We start from the raw sequence: 18,733 nt of genomic DNA on the forward strand, positions 1-18,733 counted from the left end.
TGGAACCCTGGAAGGAATCAGCCTTTGTGAGGGCTGCAGGATGGAAGGAAGGTGTGGAGATGTTTCCAGGCTGTAGGTTTAGAGCAGAAGGCCAGTGCTGCAGGCTTGAGGTCACAGGTGCTCAGTGTGGCATCCAGGGTGCAGAGCTCAGCAGAACAAGTGTTTCTGTTCAATCTGATTAAATGTATATTAATCTATTCAGGATCAGGCAGCAGGGGGGGAAGCTGAAAGGGCTGCTGATGTGCAGGCTACAGTCAGAGAGCTCCAACTGCCTCCGTGTCTGAAGTGTCCCACTGCTGCTTTGGAGCTGGCTGTGCATCTCAGAGCTTCTCATGCCAAGTTTCCAGGGTTTTTCCTGCCCTCATCCCATCACTTCCATGGCTGGGACTGGCTGACCCACAGAGCACAGAGTTAGCAGGGTCCTGTCTCCCCTGAGGCTCCTTGGGGAGCATCCAAGAGGAACAGGAATGACCCCAGAGGAGTTCAGGTGTGAGGTGGCATGTGGGAGATGAACTCCTCTCCATCTCCTCATCTCTCTCCATCCTTCCCTCAGGAACTCCAGGCACCTCCCAGCAGGTGCCCCAGCCCTGCCCTCAGCAGCACCTGCAGGAGCTGCTTTGCTTGGGCTCCACTGCCTGAGCTGAGCCCACCTCCATTTGTCACTGTCACCTCCACTCTCTGCTCACTGACACCAAACCAGCCTGATGGAAAAATGAAGCCATGGTTTATTTAGCAGGACTTCAGGGCACCCTTCCAGTTATAAGTTTGGAAACAGAAGTTCCAAGTAAAACAAATCCCAAACTCAATCAGCACATGTGTAATGAGGACAGTCCTTTCTGGTTGCTCAACCTCTCCTACTCTGCAGTGCTGAGACAACCCAGAGCTGGTGCTTTTCACATCCCACCACAAAACTCTACAGCTGTGGTCTTCTCCAGACAATTTGCAGCACCAATGAGCAGTGCTTTGCCTGGATCTTACTGCACATTTCTGCCTCTATGTTTTTCCCCAAGCTGTCCCCTATTTCCTTCCTTTTAAAAAATTTTCTTTCCCTTTTCAAAAAAATAAGTATTAGTGACCCTTCTACCTCCACACCAGGGCTTACCAACTTTATTCTGGTTGAACATACTTGTTTTCCAACTTTTACTTCCTTCCTTCCCAGATGTTTCTGGGTGGGCTTATCCATGGAAGGATTCAGGTGGGTCAGTGTGGGTTCTGACCAGTGCTCGCTGTCCCCGTAGGTGGTGGAGGCAGAGCTGGACTGAGGGGTCAGACAAGTTCTCAGGAGTTGTTGTGACACATTCTGGTTGAACAATAACAGTTGTGTAGCACCATGTCTGCCACCTGACATCTATGAGGTCACGTGGAAGGTCACCCTGTCCTTCAGGAGGCTGTTTGTAACCCAGGAGAGGGAAGAGGCAGCACCAGCACCCCTGTCCTGGGCACAGAGAGTCCCTGGGGCTCTGCCCAGGGGGCTTGGCAGGGCTGGACCTGGGTCATTCCCATCTCAGCAGGGCAGTAAGTTCTTGACTGACAAAGAACAAACCAGTGTCCTTTTCCCCTGGCTGCAGAGGGCAGGGAGGTGCCCCCAGCCTGAGTCCTGCAGCTCTGCAGCCCCTGGCACAGCTGGTGGGGCTGGGCTGTGCAGAGCCAGCCTGGAATGTCCCCACTGCTCCCTGCAGGGACAGGGAAGGCAGCAGCAAAGCTTCCCTCAAAAGGTCTTCTACAAATGTAGTTGCAACTTTCCAACCAAGGCACAGCTGCTTCTCCAAGAATCCTGGATGGTTTTTTATGAGGAGAAGAGTCACACATCCAAAACATCCACACATCCCCTGAATTTGGGGAGCATTATGGGATATTTGACACAGCCAAGACCCTCAGTTTGGTTGGGTAACTTTAGCCTCAAGATTTGCAGAGGTTCTAAGTTCCCCAAAGTTCAAATTCTGAGGCCTTTAGTCCCTTGGTGTCCAAGACTGTCTCCCTACTTTCTTTTTGCCCTCTGAAGTCGTTACATCCCTGTCTGAGCTCCATCTCTTTAGAAGTTCTGCACTCTCCAGTCCCAGGCAGTGTCACCTCTGGTGTGTCCCTGACTGCTGCAGGAATTCCTCAGCTGGTGCCCTCAGAAATAACTGGGCTTTCCTGTCATTTGGAGTATTATTTCTTTGGGTTGGAGGTGGGAGTCCAGCTGTCCCCCAGTGAGCCATGTTCTCAGTGGTGGATGGCTGAGAACATTGCCAAGGTTTCTACTGAAACCTGTGTCCCACTGGGCAGGTTTGTCAGCTCCCATGGTAACCTCATTCTAACACCTTCTCCAGAACCATTTCATCCATGGATTTTGAGCAGATTTATTTACTTATTTATTTATTTGATTTTTAAATATGAGATACATTTTTTTATTGGTTTGATCTTGTTCTACCCAAGCTGCCAAGCTGAATTTCCCCTCCCCACTTGGCACTCAGGGCCCCTTGCACCTTCCCTTCTGCCTCTCCTGCAGAACACAGGTTTTTGTTTCCCAGAGAGTTCCTGCTGCAGGTTCCCTGGTGTCCCTGCAGTGTCCAGTTGTACATCCCCCACCAGAATTCAAGTTCTACCTTCTTTGAGCCAAAACGTCCTGGTAAAACCATTTCTTTCAGTCCCTCCTGACTATACCCCTGACTATACCCCTCCTGACTTTTCAGCCCTGAGGACCCAGCCAGGGAAGGGCTGGAGCTGTGTCAGGGCAGGCTCAGGTTGGATCTCAGCCAAAGGTTCTTCCCCCAGAGGCTGGTTGGGCAGTGCCCAGGCTCCCCAGGGCAGTGGGCACAGCCCCAAGGCTGCCAGAGCTCCAGGAGGGTTTGGCTGATCCTCTGGGGCACAGGGGGTGACTCTTGGGGATGGGCCTGTGCAGGGCTGAGGGTTGGACTGGATGATCCCTGTGGGTCCCTTCCAGCTCAGCACATTCTGGGATTCTGTGATTCAGTCTAATAGTGTTTATCTGACCAAATTTCTCCTACACGCCCCTTCATCCTTCTTGGTGCCTTCATTTCACTGCTGCTTCCTCATGTTCTGTTGTGTCACCTCCTCTGTCTGTCTCTGTTTCTCTAAATATATTTGGGATGGATAAACTGCAAAAAGTCAAATTTTTGTGCAGGATGCCCAGAATCCCCAGCTGGGATCTCGTGGGGGTGAGCACCAGGCTGAGCACCCTCAGGCTCAGGGGCAATGTGACTGGAGGGCATGGAATGCAAATTCCTGAGGCAGGGCAAGGGATGGGCACCAGCGTGGCTGGGCTGGAGGGGTGGGAACTGAGAAAAGCAGCAGGGCCCTCCTGCTTCCAAAGGAGCCAGAAGATCAAGGATTCTGCATGGTAGATCTGGTTCCTCCTCTGCAGGAGAACCCAAGGATCCTGAGGCATTTGGTCCTTCCAAGTCTGGGCTTCTTTAGTGTTCATGAGTTCAATGTGAATCATTAAGGTTGGAAAAGACCTCCAAGATCATCAGGTCCAACCTTCCACCAAAGAGCTGCTTTCCTGCCCTTTGTGCTCAGTTGTAGCTTGGGGAGGTTTTATTTCTTGTCAGAGGTACAAATGGTGCTCTTTGAGCTCCTGTTCTCATCTCTCTGCTGGGATTCTGGGCACAGGGAGCTGAATGTGAGCCAGGGGTGTCCAGGGGGGCAAGAGGGCCAATGGATCCTGGCCTGGCTCGGGAACAGTGTGGCAGCAGGAGCAGGGCAGGGATTCTGCCCCTGGACTGGGCACTGCTGAGGCCTCACCTCGAGTGCTGTGTCCAGCTCTGGGCCCTCAGCTCAGGAAGGACATGGAGGGGCTGGAGCAGGTCCAGAGAAGGGCAACGGGGCTGGTGAAGGGTGTGGAGCACAAGTGCTGTGAGGAGCAGCTGAGGGAGCTGGGGGGGCTCAGCCTGGAGAGGAGGAGGCTCAGAGGAGACCTTCTCACTCTCTGCAACTCCCTGACAGGAGGGGGGAGCCGGGAGGGGTCGGGCTCTGCTCCCAGGAACCAGCAGTAGGACAAGAGGGCACAGCCTTGAGCTGCCCCAGGGCAGGTTTAGGTTGGACATTGGGAAGTTCTTCCCAGAGAGAGGGATCAGCCCTTGGAATGGGCTGCCCAGGGAGGGGGTGCAGTCCCCGTCCTTGGAGGGGTTTGAGCAGAGCCTGGATGTGGCATCAGTGCCATGGTCTGGGTGACAAGGTGGGGTTGGGTCATGGGTTGGACTGGATGATCTCAGAGGTCTTTTCCAACCTTGCTGATTCTGAGATTCCATGTGTGTCCAGTGGTGCATCCCTTCCTGACTGCCCAGTCACTCCAGTTTAGTCCTCCTGGCACAGACCTGGCCCCAGCCTGGTGTTAAGTTGTAGGTAACACCCCTGAGCACCAGTTTAACACAATTGTCACAGTGATACGTGGTGGGGCTGATGAAATATTTACCTTTAAACAGTTGGAAGATCATTAATGTTTCACTGGCTGCTGCCAGCCCGCTCCTGATTTCCATCCCTGAATTGTTTATGGGGTTAACTGCACTGCCCCTCATAAATCAGAGGTTTGGGCTTTGCTGGGGCACTTGAAATTAGGAATAACTCCTGTGCCCTGCTCAGAAGGGCACCAGGGCAAGGAACCAGGAGATGGAGGCTGGCACAGCACTAACTCCCCATGAGCCCTCCCAGATTTCCCCCATCCCACTCCCCTCAGCATGAACTGGGTCTCCAATGACACCCTGCTGTGGGACAGGGTCTCAGAGTGGGGTGGCACTGGCCCAGCTCGCACCTTTTGGACTCTCCCCTCACTTTGGAGACAGCAGCAGCACTCCAAGGGTGACTGAAAGCTCATAGTGGCACTTTTATCTTCGGCATTGGCATAAAGTCCCCAACTGAGGGGTGCTGGCTCAGCTCAGGGAGCCAAGAGAGGGACCAAAAGGTGGGTTTTTTTAAAAAAGGGCAAAGCCCAGACACTGCCATGCCTTTGGAGGAGGTGAATCTTACCCAGGACAAGGCTGACGTGGGAAGGGACTTCCTCTCAAGGTATTCACATGCTTCCCAGCAATGCATTAAACACCACAACCAACCTCAGCCTGGGCTTAAATCTATTTTTCTCTTCTCCCAGGAGCAAAGGTGTCCCGTGGAATGTCTGCCTTTGATAGGTTTGGGGTTTATTTTTTGGCTTTTGCTTTTGGTTTTCTCTTGGTGAGTTTTGTCAATTCCTTTATCAGAGCTAAAGAAACAGATTTAAAACCAAGCAACCAACCAAATTCCTCCACTGTCAGAGCTGCAGAGTCTCCAGTCTGGAATTGCCCTCAGTTTTTTGGACAAAGCTGAGTTTGAAGGAGCTCTGTGTCCCAGAAAATTGTTACTTGCACTTCAGGAACCTCCTCTGTTGAGATTCATCTAGAGAACCCTCTTTAGATGAAGGGAGATTTTGCAATAGAAAAATGTTCTGTTTTTCTTGTGTAATATGACATCTTGATCTAAAGGAGGGAAATTTTTAGGCAGAGAGGCTGGAAATGATGGCAATGTGTGTTTTCAGAATGTGAGGGCGCTCAGGGAAGACAACCCCCCTGATACCTTAATCTTTGCACTGTCAGTGTCCATAGCAGGGGGGACAGGAGAGTCCCACGGGCAGGGGAGGGGCTGTTTCTGGTGATCTCCCTAAAACTGAAGAATCAGGGAACTCTTGTATAAAATCTTATCAGTGAAATGATAAACATCAATCTGGACTAAATGTTCAGTGAAGGGCTTTGAAAGGGGAGCTGCTGAGGTGCCCTGAGCTCAGTCCAAGCTGTCCCTCAGGTGAGTGGAAGGTGTCAATATTCACCTTGAGAAAGGCCTGGAGCTGGTGCTGGGGACGTGGGAGATGAGCTGGCAGAGCAGGTGCACTGTGAGAGATGGCAGTAAAATGAAGGAGGAGAGTCAGGATATGAAGGAGGAGAGGCAGGATGGCTTTGGGAGAGGAGAGCACACACTGTGGGTGTGCCAGTGCCCCGGGAGGGAGTGGTGACGTGGGCAGGGCACTGATGCTGTCCAGGCACTGCAGTCAGTTCTCTCTGGAAATTGTCAGCCAGGTCTTTCATCAATAGTGCTTGAGAACAGCATGGAATGAGAGGAAAGGTCTTCTCAAGAATTAATAACAGATTAAGTGACAGAAAGCAAGAGATGAGAAGAAACAGTTGGGGTTTGCAGCGGATGAATGATTGGAGCCCTGGAGGAGCTGCTTTGGGACATGTGCTGCTCAGTGAGGGTTTGAACGAGCTTGAAAAGATGTCCAGAGAGGTGCCAAAAGGTTGGATGTGATGTGCAATTATTCTGAACTCTCAAATCTGGGGCTGACAGCAGAGATTTAACTGTGTGAAGATAATAATGGAGTGAAAAGCTTTCCAGTGTCATTGAGAGGGAGGCCAGCAAGCTGTGCCTTGGACAGAGAGCTGGTTGGGGATCCTGAACTTCCAGCTGGGGTTTTAGGTCTCAGTACTTATATCTATTTATATATCTTTGCATTTAGTTGTTTAAAATATGACATCTTGGAGCAAATCTTTTCTGTGCTTGTAACTCAGACTGTCTGAGTCTCTGACCCTTCCAAGAATCCAGGACAGCTTCTATCAACCAGGTGTCCTCTCAATCCTCTGGGTAGTGAGGCTGATGCTCAGAGCCATTCAGAGCCCAAGGGCCTCTCTGTAAAGCAGTGTGCTCCTGGAACACTGAGCAACAGGGGATGCTGCACGAGCCAGGGCAGAGCCCTCCTGGGAGACGGGAGCTGGAGCCTCCCCAGAGCACCCAGCAGCCAAAAGGGCAGCCTTGGGGTGCTTTGTGCTGCCTTGGAGCACAGCCCTGTCCCCCCTGGGCCTCCTGCTGGTCCTCCAGGGCAGCCAGGTCTGCAGATGCTCGGGGAGGCAGCTCCTGCCTGGGAGACACGTTGCTCTCCTTGACCTATTTGCTCATTACCTCCTCCAATGTGATTTTGATTAAGGAATTTTCCTAAGTAATTACTATGGAATTAGCAATTCAGCCAAAGAGAAAATAGTCCAAAAGGCAAGGTGGGAGGGTGTGTGCCCTGAGGGGGGACTGCTGCTGCTGCCAGGGAGGGACAGCAAATCCAGCAACACAGGGCACATGGACACAGCTTTATCCACAGAATTCCAGCACTGGGGGGCACATGGACACAGCTTTATCCAGAGAATTCCAGCACTGGGGGGCACATGGACACAGCTTTGTCCAGAGAATTCCAGCACTGGGGGGCACATGGACACAGCTTTATCCAGAGAATTCCAGCCCCATGGGGCAGATGGACACAGCTTTGTCCCCACAATTCCAGCTCCATGGGGCAGGTGGGCACAGCTTTGTCCCCAGAATTCCAGCTCCATGGGGCAGGTGGGCACAGCTTTGTCCTGCCCATGGGGCACAAGGTCCTCCTGGCAATGTCCCAGCTCTGTGTGTGGTTTCTGCTGCTCATCATGGAACTGCCCTGGATTTAGGGAGAGGTTCTCACAGCAGCTGCAGATTCAGGGGTTAAAACTACTCTCACTTCCAGCTCCTGGTTCAAATTAAAAACCCTGCTAAGCTCTTGTTTTGAGAAGCAGGAGAGAAAGATATCACAGGGGCTGGTTCTGGGCTGGCAGTCCCTCATTCCAGCCTCGTGGACTGGGGACAGTCACAAGTGTCACATCCCTGCCAAAACCCCCTGCCCAGGGCACAGAGCTGGGTCAGAGCTCCTAAAACAGCCCCACTGCAGCAGCTGAGCTCACCTTCCTTCCACGTGTGGGATTGCAAGGGCTTTACTGAGCCACCACGTCAGTCCTTGGGAAGAGTTTGCTGCCAAGGAACTCTGATAGACCTCTTCCTGTCAGGACACAACCAAAATCATGTGAAGATCTGCCCCAGGACTCAAAAAAAGACAGGCTCAGATTGACTCAGAATGGGTATAGATGAGATCTCAGGAAAAAATCCTTCCCTGTGAGGGTGGGGAGGCCCTGGCACAGGTTGCCCAGAGAAGCTGTGGCTGCCCCTGGATCCCTGGAAGTGTCCAAGGCCAGGCTGGACGGGGCTTGGAGCAACCTGGGCTGGTGGAAGGTGTCCCTGCCCATGGCAGGGGGTGGAAGGAGATTGTCTTTAAGGTCCCTTCCAATCCAAACCATTGCATGATTCCATGATTCTATGACTCAGCCAAAGAAAATCATCCCCCAGGAAAAGTGCCCGCAAAAGGGGCAAAGGCTGAGCTCACTTTCACTCAAGAAAGTCACAAAAATAATGGTGTCACCTTTAAGATCAAAGCAACTGTCTGAATTGCTGTTTCTGAGAGGACTACCTGGAAAACAAAGCCAGCACTCACCTTCTGCTGCATCTGCCTCAGCCCTCAGCAGCTTTCTAATGCAGCCCTGGGGGAGAGCTGCCAAACTCTGAGGGCCTCACTCCAAGGCTTGGGCACTGAAAATATAAATATCCCTCCAGTTAATTTTGGGTGCCATAATCCATCAGTGGCTGTCTTGTGCAATTCAGCTCCATGCCACCTCCTTTAGTGCCAGCCTGGGCACTAAAGCATCCCGTGCTCATGTCACACAGGCACGTGCTGGGGCAGGTTTTTTTCCAGCTGCAGAAAAGGGTGGTGGGACAGCAGGGCCAGCTGGAAGACACAACTTACCTGGGGCAGTCACTGGGCTGGTCCTGTGTGAGCAGAGGTGCCAACAGTGACTGGCACTGTTCAGGAAGGGCTGGGACCTGGGCACAGGGGGCTGGAAAAGGGACATGGAATCACAGACTGGTTTGGGTTGGAAGGAACTTAAAGAACACTCAGTCCCACCCCCACCATGGGCAGGGACACCTTCCACCAGCCCAGGTTGCTCCAAGCCCCGTCCAACCTGGCCTTGGGCACTTCCAGGGATGGGGCAGCCACAGCTTCTCTGGGCAACCTGTGCCAGGGCCTCCCCACCCTCACAGGAAGGAATTTTTTCCATATGTCTCACCTAAATTTCCCTTCTTTTAGTCTGAATCCATTCCTCCTTGTCCTGTCACTCCAGTTCCTGATGAACAGCCCCTCTCCAACTTCCCTGTAGCCTCTTCAGAGCCTGGAAGGTGCTCTGAGGTCTCCACTCAACCTTCTCCTCTCCAGGATGAACCGCCCTCACAGGGAAGGATTTTTTCCTAATATCTCATCTAAACCTACTCTGTGTCAGTGGAAATCCATTCCCCCTTGTGAGGAGTCCTTTCACAGGGAAGAATTTCTTCCTAATATCCAGTCTAAACCTACCTTCCTTCATCTTAAGGCCATTCCCACTCATCCTGTCCCTCCATCTCTTGTCCCAAGTCCCTCTCCAGCTCTCCTGGAGCCCCTTTAGGTGCTGGAAGAGGTCCAAGGTCTCCCTGGAGTCTTCTCTTCTCCAGGTGAGCCCCCCAACCCCCCCAACCCGGCCCCAAAACAAAAGGGCCCCAACCCCTTGAACCTCCTTGGGGCCCCCCCCGGGCCCCCCCAACAACCCCAAGGCCCTCCTGGAATGGGGCCCCAAAACCGCAAGGGGGGTCTCACCCGAGCAGAGGGGCAGAATCCCCCTCTCTGAGGTCAGTCACAGCCAATCCTGCAGGAGGTTCATTTCTCACAGCACTGGGGGGTTGGTTGAACACTCACAGTTTGGTATCACAGGGGCACACTGGCAGTAGTAGAAGGAGCAGACCCTTGGCCCTTCCCAGCCTGGCAGGGCCCTCCCAGGCTTTAAATAGCTTTAAACAGCTTTAAACACCCCTGAAGTGCCAGCCCTGCAGATGTCTGCACACACAGATTTACTGTATCCTGGTACTTGAGGAGAAGCCACTGACCTGTCAGTTCTCTCCAGCCTCTTCACTCAGCACCAGAATATATTAAAACACCTCCAGGAAGCTCTCCCAGTCCTGCTTCTGAGCAGCTTTTTAACTTACACTTGTTTTCCTCCTTCTTATTCACTAAAATTTGAATTATAGTATCACTAAGGGACAATCTTTTAGGCTTGGCTGTAGATCTTTGATGTCTTTGTTTCTGCTCAGCCATTTCCAGCCCAACCTGGCCCCCTCTGCTGACACCTCTAAACCTCATTGGAACAACTAATGATGTCAAGCATTAAATGCATTTCTCATGGACAACTGGAGATCTCCAGCATGTTCCCGGCTCTCCACTGGGATCCACATTCCACATTCCCATCAGCAATTAAAACTCAGCACAGGCCTGGCAGCAAGTTTGTGCAAACCACCTCCCAAACTTGTGGAGTGGGGGATTCCTTAGGGATCTGTGCTTTGGGATCCTGGCAGGATCACTGCAGCAGTCTGATGGTGTGTCCTCAGGGCTCTGCAAAGATCAGCTCTGCTCCCAGGGAAGGATGGGGCTGTTTTCCAGGGGCAGCTGCAGAGCACTCCAAGGGCAGGAATTCACGAAACCATGAAAATATAATCACTGAAAGAATCCCTGATAATCATGCCTGTTATCCCAAAGCCATTTATAAAGCAGGATTGACTTTCCCTCCAGAAAAACCCTCCCTGGCTTTTAATATCTTAATTTTTTTCCTCAAAGTATTTAATGATGGAGAGAACCAACATCCACAATTTATGGGGAAACTGAGTTAGGGGGAGGTGTGGAGCATTCCCTGAGGTCAAACAGCCATCAGGGGCTTAATCCAGAAACAGAAGATGGGTCTTTTGAGCCTTGGAGTGGATCTCTGTGTCCTGGGAGACATTGTTCAGGCTGGCATTTGGGCTTGGATGGGGGGCTGTGTTACATATGGATTATTGCAGAGCTGAAAACAAAGCTCAGGGCAACTCCCTGCAAACAGAAGTTTGTCTTCTGGCCCCTGTGAACCTTCACCAGCCTCAGTAGAGGAAGGAGTGAGGGAAGGGCTATTGCTGAACTCGGGGTTTGGGTGGTGATGGGAGGAGGCTCCTGGCGCTCAGAGAGCTCCAGAGGGGTTAATTAGGAATGTGCAACTCTGCTGAGTTGGAAACAAGGCCAAGGCTGATCAGGACAAAGGGGGTGGGAAGATGCAAAAAGACAACGGAGAGGATTCCCAGAAGGTCCCCAAAGGTAACCTACTGCAGGTGTCACAGGAGAATGGGTAGATTATAAGATCCCAAATGACTCTGAGTATTTGAGCATGATGTCCCTTCTCAGACTGACTTGAGAAAGGATTTAGACACTTCAGCACTTTATAAACTTCAACAGGCACCATCTACATTTTTAAGCACATGAAGTACCTACAAGAGCTTCTCCCTGTCTTTCCTGATGTCAGCAGGATTTGCCCCTTAAGTACTGGCTTTTCTTTCCTAACTGGGGCTCAGTTTGAGGTGTGGTTTTGAAGTTGCTATTCCCAACTTCTCTGCTTCCAAATGAAAGCAGAAACCATAAATGACTGTGTTTGAGTGTGTGAAACAGAACAACTTGCATCCTCAGACTGTGAATTCCATACACCCATTTATTTACTTATAATTATAAACAGAGCTCTTCATAAATATTTATAAGGAGGCTCCCAAAGCCCAGCTGAGAAAATAAGTATTATCACCATTTATCAGTTCTCAAACTGAAGCACAGGCAGAGACATGACTTGGCCAACAAAACCAAGCAGGCTGACATCAGACTCAGAGTGGCTGGGGTTGGAATGACCTCTGGAGATCATCTGGTCCAACCCCTCTGCTCAAGCAGGGTCACCTGGAGCAGGTTGCACAGGATCACACCCAGGTGGGTTTGGAATATCCCCAGGGAAGGAGGCCCCATAGCCTCTCTGGGCAGCTGTTCCGGGGCTCTGGCACCCTCCAAGTAAAGAAGTTTTTCCTCATGTTCAGATGGATCCTCCTGTGTGTCAGTCTGTGCCTGTTGCCCCTTGTCCTGTTGCTGGGCACCACTGAAATCAGTCTGGTCCATCCTCTTGACACCCACCCTTCAGATCCTTACAGACATGGATGAGGTCACCCCTCAGATGCTCCCCAGCTCCCTCAGCCTTTCCTCAGCAGAGAGATCCTCCAGTCCCCTCATCATCCTCACAGACCTCACTGGACCTTCTCCAGTGGTTCCCTGTCCCTCTCAAACTGGGGAGCCCAGAGCTGGGCACAGCTCTCCAGATGTGCCTCCCCAGGGCAGGAGAGGGGCAGGATGCCCTCCTTGCTGTGCTGGGCACACTGTTCCTCCTGCAGCCCAGGACACAACTGCCCACCTTGGCCACCAGGCCACGCTGCTGGCTCAGGGCCCCTTGCTGTCCCCCAGGTCCTTCTCACAGAGCTGCTCTCCCCTGTGCTGCTGCCTGGGCTTGTTCTTCCCCAGCTTCAGGACCCTGCAGGATTTGCCCTTGGTGAAGCCGTGCTGACTATTCCTGATAACCTTTGTTCTTCCACAGATTCATTTTCCATGAGCATTCACATCCGTCAGGGTATGGTGTTCTTTTGGATATCCACAGGATAAATTGTTCCTGCTGTCCCTGAGGGCTGGACCCTCAGCTGGTCAGAGCCTCCTTGCCTCACTGGAGTCCCCTCAGAGCTGGGTTACATCAGGTGGCACAGCAGGTGACAGCAAACTGCAAAGGCAAGACCTTGGCAAGGTGTTAACAGTTTGCTCTTTCCTAATGCCCGGGGTACAGGGTGAACACCTCACCAGGAATGGAGGGAAACTGTGCCTCTGCCTTCCCGAGGACATTTGGGATCCTTTGGAAACTGGCAGGTGTCTGTCTGAGCTTCCAAAGAGAGCTTTGCTGAATTTGGAGCAGTTTGGATGGTGGCACAGAAGGTCCCAAGGCAGATGATGTGACTCAGTGGGTGTTCCCATGGCCCAGGGGGGAGGCACCTGTGGGGTTGAGCGTTCCAGCCTCATTTAGGGCTGAGAGAAATGACTGCAAACAGAGCTGATCCTGCTTCTGGAACAGCCAGAAAGGCAGTGCCAGGACGGATGTCTGGAAGAAACTACCAGCATCTTCTAAAAATGTCTGTTGTTTCCTAAAAACAGAAGGAAAAATTATCAGTGTCTGAGATGGAAAACTTTTGGTCCAAATACCTGCTCCAAAAAAGTGGTGCAGGTTTGAAAAAGCTCAATGTGTCAGACAAGGGATTGTCCTGCTCTGCTCTGCCCTGGAGTAGCCTCACCTCAACATTGGGGCAGTTTGGGGGGACACAAAGGAAGGAAGGAAGGAAGAGACTGAGCCATTGGACAGTGACCAAAGGAGGGAAGAAGGATGGGGAAGGGCCTTGATTTGAAGGCGTGTGAGGACACTGAGGGCACTTGGTGTGTTCAGCTGGAGAAGAGGAGACTGAGGGGAGACCTCAGTGCAGTTCCACCTTCCTGGGCAGGGGCAGAGGAGGGGCAGGGACTGAGCTCTGCTCTGGGGGACCAGGGACAGCAGCCAGGGAATGGCTGGAGCTGTGTCAGGGCAGGCTCAGGTTGGATCTCAGCCAAAGGTTCTTCCCCCAGAGGCTGGTTGGGCACTGCCCAGGCTCCCCAGGGCAGTGGGCACAGCCCCAAGGCTGCCAGAGCTCCAGGAGGGTTTGGCTGATCCTCTGGGGCACAGGGGGTGACTCTTGGGGATGGGCCTGTGCAGGGCCAGGAGTTGGACTCAATGATCCTTGTGGGTCCCTTCCAGCTCAGCACATTCTGGGATTCTGTGACATGGACACTGCCTTGCCTGGCTCCTGGAAACACTCCTGCTCTCCTCCTGCTCCCACCAGCATCACAAGGGAAATCTCTGACAGCCTCATCTTCTCAACAACCCAAACCACTTCCACAGCCACAGAGCTCAGGATAGGAATGGGAAAGTTTGCATTTTTCCCATAATTTATCACCTTCCCCTAGTTCTGTTATTGATGCACCTTTCCCACCTGAGAGCTCTAAGATGTCCTTTTCCCATGCCCTGTTGTCTTCAGGAACTGCCCAGGACAGTCTGGATTCAGTGTTTTCAGTGGATAGAGGTGCTCCTGTGAAGGAGTTTTAGCTAAATTAATACAATCATATCTAATATCCAATCTATACCCCCTCTGGCAGTTTGAAGCCATTCCCCCTTGTCCTGTCACTCCAGGCCCTTGGAAATCATGTCTCTCCATCTTTCTTGTAGCTCCTTCAGGTCCTGGAAGGTCACAATCAGGTCACCCCAAAACTTCTCCAGGCTGAACACCCCCAGCTCTCCCATCCTTTCCTCCCAGCAGAGCTGCTCCATCCCTCTGATCCTCTTGGTGCCTCCTCTGGACTCTCTCCAGCAGCTCCATGTCCTCCCTGTGCTGTTCCCCAGGGCTGGAGCAGCTCTGCAGGGGGGTCTCAGCTAAGGGGCAGAGGGGCAGAATCCCCCCCTCCCCTGCAGCCCACACTTCCATTTCCTTCACTTTTTTGCCTTCATCTCTCCCCCTTTCTCATCTCCTGCCTTTCCTGCTCCTCCCTGGCTCTGTGTTGGAAAGGGAGGAGGGAACCATCCAAATCTGCTCTGTGATCTGCTGAGGTCAAGCCTGATAAATCAGTGAATCTCCTTGAAATGTTTTATGATCTGGGTCTGAAACTGAGGAAAAGGGGAAAGAGGAGTTAGGAGAGAATAGAACAGGAGCACCAAGTCTCAGAGGGCACAGCAGTGCCACCCCAGGGGACTGGGACCCTGGGGACAGTGACATTGGAGGGACCCCACCAGCACACACAGCTGTCCTGGCTGGGTCTGTGCTGCTCAGGGTCCATTCCTGCCTGGAAGTGACCTGGTTCCTGGAAGGAGGAGTTGAGCAGCTTTGTCCCTGGGAAGGGAACATTTTTCCATTAGCATTTCTGAGAGCACACTTTGTTTCTGGCTGGGGTTCATTAAAGGGCTGAGGCTCCTCAGGGCCTCCTTCCCTCCCTCCCTCCCTCCTGCAGCTGATGGGAGCAGCCAGGGTGGAGGAATCCCTGCTCAGGGTGGGGTAGTGGCTGCAGCTCTACAGGAACCTGCCACAGCTCTCAGCTTTCTTTGCTTTTAAGACAATTGTGATCATGATGCTGATGTCATATCTACAGCTCTAATTAATTCATGATGATGCTGATGCCATATCTACAGCTCTAATTAATTCATGCTTTGGGGGTTAATCAATGGCTTGCATCACCTGCATATCAATAGTGCAGGTTGTGACATGGCAAAGCTTTGGGATATGTGTGAGCCAGGCTCCATCACACAACCACAGAATCGTGGAACATCCTGAGCTGGAAGGGACCCACCAGGATCATCCAGTCCAACTCCTGGCCCTGCACAGACACCCCAACAATCCCACCCTACCCCTGAGAGCGTTGTTTGAACCCTCCTGGAGCTCTGGCAGCCTTGGGGCTGTGCCCACTGCCCTGGTCAGTGCCCAACCAGCCTCTGCAGGAAGAACCTTTTCCTGAGATCCAACCTAAACCTCCCCTTGCACAGCTCCAGTTGTACCTTTGAGTTCTGTCACTGGTCAATTTTTTGGCCATGTCTTTCCTCTCCTTCAATTAACAAACAGAAATCAAGAGACATGAATTCAAGCAGTTCAGCAACACAAAATCTCCCACCAGGAGGTGTTGGCTCCTGCAGCTTGTGATCCCCATTAGCTGTTGCCTTGGATTTAGAGCCTTTTGGAAGCCATCCCCCACACCTCCATGCCATGGATATGGGCAGGAATCCTTCCCAGGAGCTCAGTTCAGCACAGGATTTGCCACCACTGGTCCAGCAGTGACAGCACACCCCAGCTGAGGTCTGGGCTGATCTGCTGAACTGCCTCCTGAGCCACTTGGACAGTCACAAAGTCCTTGGGAAGAGTCTGGGAGAGAGCCACAGACCCAATGAAATTTCCCTGCATTCCCCAACCCTCCAGGACCATTGGCACCTCCACCCTGCTCTCTGCTCCCAGGTTTGACCCTGGCAAGGAGCAGCTTCCCCTTCACAGGAAGGTTTAAGGCCAAGGTGATAATTTGCCCCCTTATGAAGATCATCCTCCTGTCCCATAGTTAAAGTTTATAAAACATAACTTCTTCTATACTTCTAAAATCTCTGGCAAGCATCCAATATTATCAGGATCCTCTGGGATCTCACCATTTTAGTGTGGGACACTCTCCAAATCCCAGCTGTGGAGCACCAGGACATACCTACACTGTCTCATGCCTTAGGGTTGGACTATGAGATGACAAACAAACTCCCTAAGAGCAGCAGACAGGTTTGTTCTACCCCTCACTGGCTATTATTTCTTGAGTTTTCTTTTCAACACCCCGATGTATTTAATGTTGAATTTCTCCAAAAGAAAAAGACACAGTTGCTGCTCAAAACAAGTTGTGGCTTCAACAAGCTCTCACCTAAAAATAGGATAAAAATAATAGTAGTGAGGGGAAGTGTTTTGATTGGTCTGGGAGATTTTTTTCTTTATAATCATCAGGCAATTCATAGAATCACAGAATATCCTGGGTTGGAAGGGACCCACAAGGATCATCCAGTCCAACTCCTGGCCCTGCACAGGACACCCCAACAACCCCACCCTGTCCCTGAGAGCGTTGTCCCCTTCACTTCTGCGCCACGTCAACCCCAATTTCTCAGCTTTGCATGAGATCCCCAAAGCTGGAATTAAAGAGCGAGGTCTTCTTGCTGCCTGCTCCTTTTTCCTTGTGGGTTGGGCACAGAGAGGCAAATCCCACACACTCAGAGCTGAATGTCACTGAAACCCAGAACAGAACCAGAACCTCAGTCTCAAAGTACCTGGGGTTTTATTTTGCTCCCCCTGCAAGTTCTTAGGGCACAGAGGGGATGTTGGTCTGGGGTGGCACAGTGTGGTCTCACAGTTCCTGCCCTCGGGTTTATCCTTGTCCCTGGTCCTGGTTTTGGGGGAATGCTGCCCTGGCAGCCAGGCTGTCTCACTGCAAACCACCTCCCCTTCTGCTTTGGGAACCCAACCCCCCTGCAAACAGCTATAAAATGGGAGGAATTGCATTGGGGTGGGGGCTGTGTGAGCACAGAAGAGCCACAGGACTGCACTGGGGAGAAAAAAAAAAGCCATTAGGACGAATGACAGGACACATTACCATAAACCACTCAAGAAATCTCTGTTTTCCTCCTAAAACATGCCAGAACACTAAAAAAAAAAAAAAATAAATCCCCAAACCACGCTGGAGTCTCAATTGCTTTCCCTTCCATAGCCAGTCCCTCTGTTTCTCTGAATACTCCATTTCATTCACCTTTTTCAGAGATATTCAGCAGAAGGGGCTGGGCAGAGCACGTTGCTGGGCTCCTGGGGCACAGGAACTCGTTGTGGGTCATTAACATCACCCCTGTCAGAGCTGGGACAGGACTGTCATGTTCAGGAGGTCAACAGCCATAAAACTGTAAAAGCAGCAAAATAAACAAACAAACAGCAAACTCGAACTGGGAAGCAGCAAAACAAACCTATATCTCAGACTAGACAGCTTAATGTGCCATTAGCAGTCATTACCAAATCTGGCTGGTTTAATTAGTGTGCGATCTCCTTCATTTCGGAATCCACTCAGTGTTCTTCCTTCTCAGGCTTCCCAATTTGCCACCTGGTCCCCATTTCACACCTCCCTCCTTGGACAGAGAGTTCATTCCATTAAACTCTCCTTCACACAGCTCAAATCCTCTCAAATGCTGGAAAAGATCAAACTGGTCCACACTGTGGGGTGAGATCAGAGCCCATTTCCACACCAAGGAAAAGCCAATGAATTAGACTTTGTCTGCAGAGAGAGGAACAGCACAGGATGCATTTTGCTGGCAGGAAACTGGTGCCCAGTGCTGCCATACTGGGACTGAGACCCAGACACAGCAAAAGGCTTTACAAGGTTGGGTCTTATTTTGTTTCTGGTTTCTTGTTGTGATATTCATGTGGGACCACGTGAATGAGGTGCTTTTAGAGAGCTTCTCATTTTGCTCTTAAGCTTGGGAAGGACTCAGTTGTGCCATCGTAGAGTCATGGAATGGTTTGGGTTGGAAGGGACACTAAAGCTCATCCAGTCCCACCCCCTGCCATGGGCAGGGACACCTTCCACCAGCCCAGGTTGCTCCAAGCCCCGTCCAACCTGGCCTTGGACACTTCCAGAGATCCAGGGGCAGCCACAGCTTCTCTGGGCAACCTGTGCCAGGGCCTCCCCACCCTCACAGGGAAGAATCTCTTCCATATATCTAATCTAAATCCAACATTCAGTTTGAAGCCATTCCTTGACCCAAGTCCCTCTCCAGCTCTCCTGGAGCCCCTTTAGGCACTGGAAGGTCTCCCCAGAGCCTTCTCTTCTCCAGATGAACACCCCCAGCTCTCTCAGCCTCACTCCAGAGCAGAGGGGCTCCAGCCCTTGGAGCATCCCCATGGCCTCCTCTGGACTCTCTCCAGCAGCTCCATGTCCTTCCTCCCTGTGCTGTTCCCCAGGGCTGGAGCAGCTCTGCAGGGGGGTCTCACCTGAGGGGCAGAGGGGCAGAATCCCCCCTGCCCTCTGCCCATGCTGGGGGATCAGCCCAGGGCACGGGGGGTTCTGGGCTGGGTCATGTCCAGCCTGTCCCCCACCAGCCCCCCCCAGGTCCTTCTCCCAGGGCTGGGCTCAATCCATTCTCTGCCCAGCCTGTGTTTGTGCTTCAGATTAACCCTACCCGTGTGCAGGACATTGCTCTTGGCCTTGTTGAACTTCAAGAGGTTCTCCTGGGCCACCTCTCCAGCCTGGCCAGGTGATGCTCCAGCCTGGCCCAGCTGGGCTGTGCAGCAGCCAGGACTCCCAGTCCAACATGCTGGGTGTCTTTGAGCAGATCCAGAGCCCTGGTGCCTCAGGAAGCAGGAGAATCCTGGGCACACCCACCCCTGCAGGGTGTCT

The 18,733-nt window shown here is 52.1% G+C and overlaps 1 protein-coding gene and 1 long non-coding RNA gene across 3 annotated transcripts in view; one reads left to right on the forward strand and one right to left on the reverse strand.

The window, feature by feature from the left end:
- SHISA6 (shisa family member 6) overlaps positions 1–18,733 on the forward strand; it is a gene marked incomplete at its 5' end in the record, with an annotated part of 277,328 nt that overhangs the window by 29,457 nt on the left and 229,138 nt on the right. The window lies entirely within an intron of this gene.
- Positions 12,187–17,927, reverse strand: LOC108507747. Of its 2 annotated transcripts, XR_001878252.1 has the most exons (4): positions 17,099–17,927; positions 16,623–16,897; positions 15,969–16,225; positions 12,187–12,909 (listed from the first exon to the last, which is right to left on the reverse strand). It is a non-coding gene; the product is annotated as an uncharacterized LOC108507747 (long non-coding RNA). The 2 variants fall into 2 exon arrangements; XR_001878253.1 differs by lacking the exon at positions 16,623–16,897.

Source organism: Lepidothrix coronata, unplaced genomic scaffold (assembly GCF_001604755.1).
Source record: "Lepidothrix coronata isolate B3197 unplaced genomic scaffold, Lepidothrix_coronata-1.0 Scaffold267, whole genome shotgun sequence".
Lineage (NCBI taxonomy): Eukaryota > Metazoa > Chordata > Aves > Passeriformes > Pipridae > Lepidothrix > Lepidothrix coronata.